Source organism: Ranitomeya variabilis, chromosome 3 (assembly GCF_051348905.1).
Source record: "Ranitomeya variabilis isolate aRanVar5 chromosome 3, aRanVar5.hap1, whole genome shotgun sequence".
In the NCBI taxonomy this organism is placed as follows: domain Eukaryota; kingdom Metazoa; phylum Chordata; class Amphibia; order Anura; family Dendrobatidae; genus Ranitomeya; species Ranitomeya variabilis.
In genome coordinates this window covers 198929845-198939449 of record NC_135234.1, presented here as the reverse complement: position 1 = coordinate 198939449, position 9605 = coordinate 198929845, and positions in this window count along the sequence as shown.

Genomic DNA, 9605 nt, shown 5'->3' with positions numbered 1-9605 from the left:
ACCCTCTGCCACAAGGTGTTGCCTGGTTCCAACCCAGTCAGCTTTCTGATCTAACTTTCTGCCTAACCCCCAGTTTTACCAGATTGTGAGGAGTGGCCTAATACATAGAACCCTTAGCTCCCCCTGGAGGCCAGACTGTGAAGTGTATTGGTGACTGTGATACCTGGTCAGAAGAACTCCTTCAGTGCCATCAGTCGTACCATAGCCCCCCTTAGCAGCGGAGCTCCAGTACTGCAACGACCAGGACTCTGGGGCGCTGCACAAGTATCGGGTATCGGCCGATACTTGCGGTATCGGAATTCCGATGCCGAGATCCGATACTTTTGTGGTATCGGGAATCGGTATCGGGATTAATATCAATGTGTAAAAGAAAGAATTAAAATAAAAAATAGGGATATACTCACCTCTCCGGCGGCCCCTGGACTTTACTGCCGTAACCGGGAGCCGTTGTACCTAAGAATGCGCGCTTGAAGGGCCTTAGATGACGTCACGGCGCTCTGATTGGTCCGTAGCGGTCGTGTGACCGCTACGCGACCAATCACAAAGCCGTGACGTCACCTTAAGGTCTTTCAAGCGCTTGAAAGACCTTAGGTGATGTCACGGCTTTGTGATTGGTCGCGTAGCGGTCACGTGACCGCTACGCGACGAATCAGAAGCTGCGGACGTCTTCTAAGGTATTTCAAGTGCTTGAAAGACCTTAAGGTGACGTCACGGCTTTGTGATTGGTCGCGTAGCGGTCACGCGACCGCTACGGACCAATCAGAGCGCCGTGACGTCATCTAAGGCCCTTCAAGCGCGCATTCTTAGGTACAACGGCTCCCGGTTACGGCGGTAAAGTCCAGGGGCTGCCGGAGAGGTGAGTATATCCCTATTTTTTATTTTAATTCTTTCTTTTACACATTGATATGGATCCCAGGGCCTGAAGGAGAGTTTCCTCTCCTTCAGACCCTGGGAACCATACAGGATACCGTCCGATACTTGGTGTCCCATTGACTTGTATTGGTATCGGGTATCGGTATCGGATTAGATCCGATACTTTGCCGGTATCAGCCGATACTTTCCGATACCGATACTTTCAAGTATCGGACGGTATCGCTCAACACTACTAAGTAGTAATGTACAGTACTGTCACATTCAGTAGAAATTGTGGTACAAGTTATGGTGACATTTTTACCCACTTCACGTGTGAAAATGTAAAATCTGGGGCTAAAACAAAATTTTGTTGATAAAAATTTAGTTATTTTTTCTTCACTGGCCAACAGTATAAAATTCTGTTACCCATCTGTGGTGTCCATATGATCACTGCACCCCTAGTTAAATTTATTGACAGGTGTAGTTTGTAAAGTGGAGTCACTTTTGGGGATTCTGCTGTTCTGGCAACTCAGGGACTCTACCAGTGGGTCATGGCACCCGCAAACCATGATAGTAAACTCTGCTTTATAGTATGGCGTACCTTCCATTTGGATCTTTGCACTGTGCCTGAAAAATATTTCATGATTACATGTAGGGTATTGGTGCACTCAGGAAAAAATTGACCTCAGTTTTTTGTTTAAAAAAAATTCCTATTAACCCTTAGAAAAAATAAAATCTTGGGACTAAATGGTATCAAGTTCTGTAAGGCACACGTGGTGTCAGTGCAGCGCCCCCGCTGCCGCAGGGCCGAGGGGTACCCGGTACCGGGCCTCTGAGTCTCTGCTCTGGGGTTGTCACGGTGGCTAGGCCCCGGTCCGTGACCCTGCCGAGGGGCGCACAGTATCTGATGATAATGATAGAAGGATGTGGTGATGCTGTAGTGGTGCGGTGCAGTAAATAACGAGGACACCAAGTAGCAGTCTCTTTACCTCTTTACTGAAGATCTCTAGGTCCTCAGTCTGGAATCCGGATAACCAGGCTGCGCAAGTCCGGCTGGTCCAATGGCATCTCCGGAGTTCTCTTAACAGGTGGAAATCTGTGCCTTCCTTCTAGCGCTAGGTGTTGCGGTCCTTCCCTGCTGTGCTTACGGAAAGTCCCCACAACTGTTGTGTCCGTTTCTTAAGTTCCCTCACAACTCGATTAGATGATGTTCTGCTAATCCTCCGTCCCTCCCTGATGTTACGGTTAGAACGGCACCCGTATGACGGGTAGGCTCGGAGCTCTTCCGGGACCCTAGAGTCGCCCCTCTCCACAGGTTGCCCCCCAAGACTGCATAGGTGATTTAGATGAGACAGCCCGCCTTTGACTGACTGTCCTGCCGTTGGTTTAGAGTATTGCTTGAAGCTGAATATTGTAATACTCCCTCGGCGTTCCGGCCGCCGGTTATGCGCCTCAGTAGGATGTTGCCTCGGTCTTACAGCACGACCCCTACTGGTATTCTCCTTGTTGCTTTGATCTCGTTTCTCACTCAGCACAATCTATCTCGCTTCCAATCCCTCCTTGGGCACCGCCGCTATACTGAGCAGGCACGGTCCCGTTACGTTCGCTCAAGTTGCCAAGCCTCTGTCAGGATCCCATCCCTGACAGGGACCCTACTGAATCTTCTCCTGCAACACCCTCTGCCACAAGGTGTTGCCTGGCTCCAACCCAGTCAGCTTTCTGTCTAACTTCCTGCCTGACCCCCAGTTTTACCAGTGTGTGGAGAGTGGCCTAGTAAATAGAACCCTTAGCTCCCCCTGGAGGCCCGGCGGTGAAATGTATTGGTGTCTGTGATACCTGGTCAGATGAACTCCTTCAGTGCCATCAGACGTACCATAGCTCCCCTTAGTGGCGGAGCCACAGTACTGCAACGACCAGGACTCTGGGGCGCTGCATCAGTATGATCACTGCACCCCTAGGTGAATTCATTAGAGAATGTAGTTTGTAAAAAGAGTTCACATATAGGGGGTTTCTGTTGTTCTGGCACCTCAGGGGCTTTGCTAATGTGACATGGCACCCTCAAACCATCCCAGCAAAATTTGAACTCTGATATGGCGCCTCTTCCTTTCTGAGCTTTGCACTGTACCTCAAAAGTAGTATTTCTTCACGTTTGTTTTATCTGCATACTCAGAAGGAATTGGACAACAAATTGTATGGTGCAAATTCTCCTGTTACCCTTATGAAAATGAAAAATTTGGGGCTAAAATAAAATTTTGTGATTTTTTTCATTTTCAAGACTCAACATTATAAACTTCTGTGAAGCAACGTCTAAATACATTCCTTGAGGGGTCTAGTTTCCAAAATGATGTCACTTGTGAGGAATTTTCACTGTTTAGGCACATCAGGGGCTCTCAAAATGCAACATGGCGTTCGCTAATTGCTCTAGCAAATTTTGCATTCAAAAAGTCAAATGGCGCTCCTTCCCATCCGAGCTCTGCTTTGTGCCCAAACAGTGGTTTTACCCCACATATGGGGTATCGGCGTACTCAGGAGAAATGGCACAATACGTTTTGTGGTCTACTTTTTCTGTTACCCTTGTGAAATGAAAAAAATAGGTCTAAAGTAAAAAATTTTGTAACAAAAAGTAAATGTTCTTTTTTTTCCACATTCCAAAAATTCCTGTTAATCACCTGAAGGGTTAAACTTCCTGAATGTTGTTTTGAGCACCTTGAGGGGTGCAGTTTTTAGAATGGTGTCACATTTAGGTACTTTCTATCATATAGACCCCTCAAAGTCACTTCAAATGCGTTGTTGTTCCTAAAAAATGGTTTTGTAAATTTTGTTGGTAAAATGAGAAATCGCTTGTCAACTTTTAACCCTTATAACTTCCTTTCAAAAAAAATTCCCAAAATTTTGCTGATGGGAAATGTTATTTATTAACTATTTTGTGCGATACGACTCTCTGATTTAAGAGCATAAAAATTAAAAGTTTGAAAATTGCAAAATTTTCAACATTTTCGCCAAATTTCCGTTTTTTCACAAATAAACGTAAGTCATATCAAAGAAATTTTACCACTATCATAAAGTACAATATGTCATGAGAATCAGTCTCAGAATCAGATCCTTTGAAGCGTTCCAGAGTTTTGACCTCATAAAGTGACAGTGGTCAGAATTGTAAAAATTGGCCTGGTCATTAACGTTCAAACCACCTGGGGGGGGGGGGGGTAAAGGGGTTAAAGATGGATACCAACTGACTGGGTACAGAAAGTATTCAGACCGCTTTACATTTTTCACTCTTTGTTTCATTGCAGCCATTTGGTAAATTCAAAAAAGTTATTTTTTTCTCATTAATGCACACTCTGCACCACATCTTGACTGAAAAAAACAGAAATGTAGTAATTTTTGCAAATTTATTAAAAAAGAAAAACTGAAATATCACATGGTCATAAGTATTCAGACCCTTTGCTCAGTATTGAGTAGAAGCACCTTTTGAGCTAGTACAGCCATGAGTCTTCTTAGGATTGATGCAACAAGTTTTTCACACCTGGATTTGGGGATCCTCTGCCATTCTTCCTTGCAGATCCTCTCCAGTTCCGGCAGGTTGAATGGTGAACGATGGTGGACCGCCATTTTCAGATCTCTCCAGATCTGGCTGGGCCAGTTAAGAATGGTCACAGAGTTGTTCTGAAGCCACTCCTTTGTTATGTTAGCTGTGTGCTTAGGGTCATTGTCTTGTTGGAAGGTGAACCTTCAGCCAAGTCTGAGGTCCAGAGAACTCTGGAAGAGGTTTTCGTCCAGGATATCTCTGTACTTGGCCGTATTCATGCTTCTTTCAATGAACCAATCATCCTGTTCCTGCAGCTGAAAATCACCCCCATAGCATGATGCTGCCACCACTACGTTTCACTGTTGGGATTGTATTGGGCAGGTGATGAGCAGTGCCTGGTTTTATCCATACATACTGCTTAGGATTATCACCAAAAAGGTCTATCTACGTCTCACCGGCCCCGAGAACCTGGTTTTAAGCAAACTCTATGCGGGCTTTCATATGTCTTGCACTGAGGAGAGGCTTCCGTCTGGCCACTCTGCCATAAAGGCCCGACTGGTGGAGGGCTGCAGTGATAGTTGACTTTGTGGAACTTTCTCTCATCTCCTTACTGCATCTCTGGAGCTCAGCCACAGTGATCTTGGGGTTCTTCTTTACCTCTCTCACAAAGGCGCTTTTCCCACGATTGCTCAGTTTGGCTGGATGGCCAGGTCTAGGAAGACTTCTGGTGGTCCCAAACTTCTTCCATTTAAGGATTATGGAGGTCACTGTGCTCTAAGGAACCTTGAGTACTGCAGAAATCCTGTTGTAACCTTGGCCAGATATGTGCCTTGCCACAAATCTGTTTTTGAGCTCATTGGCCAGTTCCTTTGACCTCATGATTCTCATTTGGTCTGACATGCACTGTAAGCTGTGAGGTCTTATATGGACAGGTGTGTGCCTTTCCAAACCAAGTCCTATCAGTTTAATTAAACATAGGTGGACTCCACTTAAGGAGTAGAATCATCTCAAGGAGAATCACAAGGAATTTTTTACTGAATTTGCAAAAATGTCTACATTTCTGTTTTCTTTTTCATTCAAGATGGGGTGCAGAGTGTACATTAATGTGAAAAAAATGAACTGTTTTAAATTTACCAAATGGCTGCAATGAAACAAAGCGTGAAAAATGAAAAAGGTTCTGAATACTTTCCATACCCACCGTACATTTGAGTAGGCCAACATTTTGGATTGTAAAGTATTATAATTTACTGAGATAATGACTTTTGGGTTTTCATTGGCTGTAAGTCATAATCATCAATGTAAACAGAAATAAACACTTGAAATAGATCACGCTGTAATGACTCTATGTGAGTTTCACTTTTTGTATTGAAGAACTGAAATAAACTTTTTGATGATATTCTAATGGAGCGCCCCCACTGCCGCAGGGCCGAGGGGCACCCGGTACCGGGCCTCTGTGTCTCGGTTCTGGGGTTGTCACGGTGGCTAGGCCCGGTCCGTGACCCTGCTGAGGGGCGTCCAGTGAAAGTTGAGGATGTGATGATGTTGTGGTGCAGGTCGCGGTGAATAACGAGGACACCAGGTTGCAGTCTCTTTACCTCTTTACTGAAGGCTTCAGGATCCTCAGTCCGCAATACGGTTAACTGGGCTATCTGAGTCCGGCCGGTCCAATGGCACCTCCAGAGTTCCCTTTGCAGGTGGAAATTTGTGCCTACCTTCTAGCGCTTGTGTGTTGTGGTCCTTCCCTGCTGTGCTTACGGGAGAGGCCCCACAACTGTTGTGCCTGTTTCTGAAGTTCCCTCACAACTCGATTATGATGTTCTTCGTCGTCCCCCCAGATGATATGGCTAGGACACACCCGTATGACGGGTAGGCTCGGAGCTCTTCCGGGACCCTAGAGTCGCCCCTCTCCAAATGTTGCCCCCTATGACTTCTTAGGTGATTTGAGTGAGACAGCCCGCCTATAACTGACTGTCCTGCCGTAGGTTTGAAGTAAGGCCTGGAGCTCAATACTTCCTCGGCATTTCCGGCCACCGGCTACGCGCCTCAGTAGGATGTTGCCTCGTCTTACAGCACGACTCCTACTGGTATTTCTCCTTGTTGCGTTGATCTCGTTTCTCACTCAGCACAATAAACCTCGCTTCTTGTCCTTTCTTGGGGTACCGCCGCGATGAAGTGCAGGCGCGGTCCCGAAACGTTCTTTCTGTTTGCTAGGCCTCTGTCAGGATCCCACCCCTGACAGGGACCCCCCTGAATCTTCCCCTGCAACACCCTCTGCCACAGGATGTTGCCTGGTTCCAACCCAGTCAGCTTCTGACTAACTTCCTATTGACCCCCAGTTTTACCAGATTGTGAGGAGTGGCCTAATACATAGCACCCTTAGCTCCCCCTGGAGGCCAGACTGTGAAGTGTATTGGTGTCTGTGATACCTGGTCAGGTGAACTCCTTCAGTGCCATCAGACGTACCATAGCCCCCCTTAGCGGCGGAGCATCAGTACTGCAATGACCAGGACTCTGGGGCGCTGCACTAATTTTGTGAGAAGCACCTGTATGCCACACATGTAGTCAGAAACCTCTGCTTGGATAATCAGCAGGGCTTGGAAGGGAAAGATCACCATTTGAATTTTGGAAGATAAATTTGGCTGAAATAGATTGTTAGTGGCATGTCACATTTGAAAGGCCTCTAAGATGCATAAATACACTCCTCAAGGATTTTATCCAGGGGTAAAGTGAGCATTTTGATCCACAGGTAATACACAATATTTGCTAAAATTATGTCATCATATTGTCATTTTTAACGAAAATGTTGCTTTATCCCCAAATTTTTCACTTTTGCCAGCGGTAACACAGAAACACGGACACCACAGTTTGTTACCCATTTTCTTCTGAGCGCGGCGATACAGCGCATGTGTGAAAATGTTTTGTTTGGACACACAGCAAGGCTCAGAAGGGAAGAAGCTTAATTTCATATTTCCATTGTAAATTTGGCTGGAGTAGATTGAAGACACCATTTGCAGAGCCCCTGAGGTATCAAAACAGCAGAAACCCACACACGTGACCTTTTTTTGGAAAATAGACCCATGGAGAAATTCATCTAGGGGTGTGTTTAGCTTGTTGAACCCATAGGTGCTTCACAAAACATTTTAAAATGTTAAAGTCAAAAAGAAAAAATCGTTTTTTCCTCTAAAATAATGTTTTAGGCCCAAATACGTAATTTTCACAATGGTTAAAAGGAGAAAATGGATTGTTTTGCAATTTCTCCCACTACACCCCATATGTAGTCAAAAACTGCAGCTGGGCACATGGCAGGGCTAGGAAAGGAAAGAGAGATTTTTGATTTTTGGAGCTTAAATTTGTCTGAACTACATTGTGGATTCCATAACGCAGTTGCCGAGCCCCTGACATGCCAAAACAGCATAAACCCCCCAAAAGTGACCCCATTTTGGAAACTGAACCCCTCAAGGAATTCATCTAGTGGCGTACTGAGCATTTTTAACCTACAGGTGAATCCTAAATCTTTATAACATTTGGAAGTGTAGTGCAGCGGTGTCCTCACTGTGCAGTGATGAGGCAGTGACCCAGGAAAGATCAAAGCAAACGTAGTTTTAATGTCCAAACTTACCACCAAAACAAAATAGTATCCTATGGATTGCAGCCAGGAAACAAGACAGTAAATGCATCCTGTTGCCGAGGGCGACTGCACCAGCGTACTATGCCACGGGGTGCTAGGAGTTCGCTCTGCTTGGTTCTGTGTTCCCTCACACGGCTGAGCTCTTGCAGAGCCATCTGATCTGCACCTTGCAAACTCCACACTGACACACCCAACACTCTCCTGCAAGGGTTTTTACCAAAGAACTTGTGGCCACAGGCTACATGGAAAACCCGGGCCGGAGGAGGAAATGGACAGCCCCACTACCTACCTATAGTCTATTTAAAAAATAAAAGCCCATGACAGGTTTTCCTAAATCTGCCTTGGACAAATAGCTTGCCCAAGCCTAACACTCACATTTATTCTACATTGCAATCACAGCTAGGCCTGTGACTGCAATGTACTCCCGCGGCCTCCATATGCTTCTTTGAACATCCTGTGGGACACATAGCGACCCTCGCATATAAAACCGGACACTGCCTCACAGATGTAAAAACAAAAAATTACGTTTTCAAATAAAATACTGGCTTAGCATCAAATTTATAATTTACACTGAGGGTAACAGGAGAAAATGGACCCCATAATTTGTTATGCAATTTTTACTGAACCTAGGCAGTACCCCATATATGGTTGTACACTACTGTTTGCTCACACATACATGGGATCAAATGGGAAGGAGTAATACTTGGCTTTTAGAATGCTGATTGTTTGAATAGATTGTGAGCCCTATTAGGCGAGCCCCTGAGGTGTCAGATCAGCAGAAATCCCCACAAGTGGCCCCATATTGGAAACTTCACTGCTTAAGGAATTCATCTAGGGGTGTAGTGATTATTTTAAAACCACAGGTGCATCACAGAATGTTATAGCATTGGGACATGGAAATATAACATTTTAATGGTAAAAATGTAATTTTTTTGGCTGCAAATTTGTCACTTACAAATGGTTAATAGGTGAAACTCGACCCCATAATTTATGGTGCAATTTCTCCCAAATATGGTGAGGCCCTACTGTATATATAATAAGAAACTACTGTATCGTTTGGCCACACGTCGGTGCTGAGAAGGAAGGAGCACAATTTGGCTTTTGGAGCACTAGAATAGTTTGTGAGCGACCTTTCCGGAACCGCTTAGGTGCCAGGACAGCAGAACAAAAACAAAAGTGACCCCATTATAGAAACTGCACCTTTCAATGAATCCATCTATGACTGCAGCGACCATTTTATAACATCCACAACATGTTTTATTCTGGAGCATTGCAAATCTGCCAGTCTAGTACCCATACATTGTGCTCCCATAAAGTGTAGATCCCCCATATATTGCAGCGTCCCCATACATAGTGCCAAGCTTGTGCTTCTGGAGACACACACCCCCTAAAATATTAATTTGGCTGTCCCCACTACAATAATGCCAAACATGTGGTCGCTTACTGCAGTTTAGGCACAGTAGGGCTCAGAAGGAGAGGGCAATTGGATTTGAGAACGCAGGATTCACTGGAGTTTATTGGAGGGGTGGGAGCTGTGTCACTTTCCAGAGTCTTTGTTCTACCAGTAACATAGGAAACCCCCTATATTTCCAGTGACAG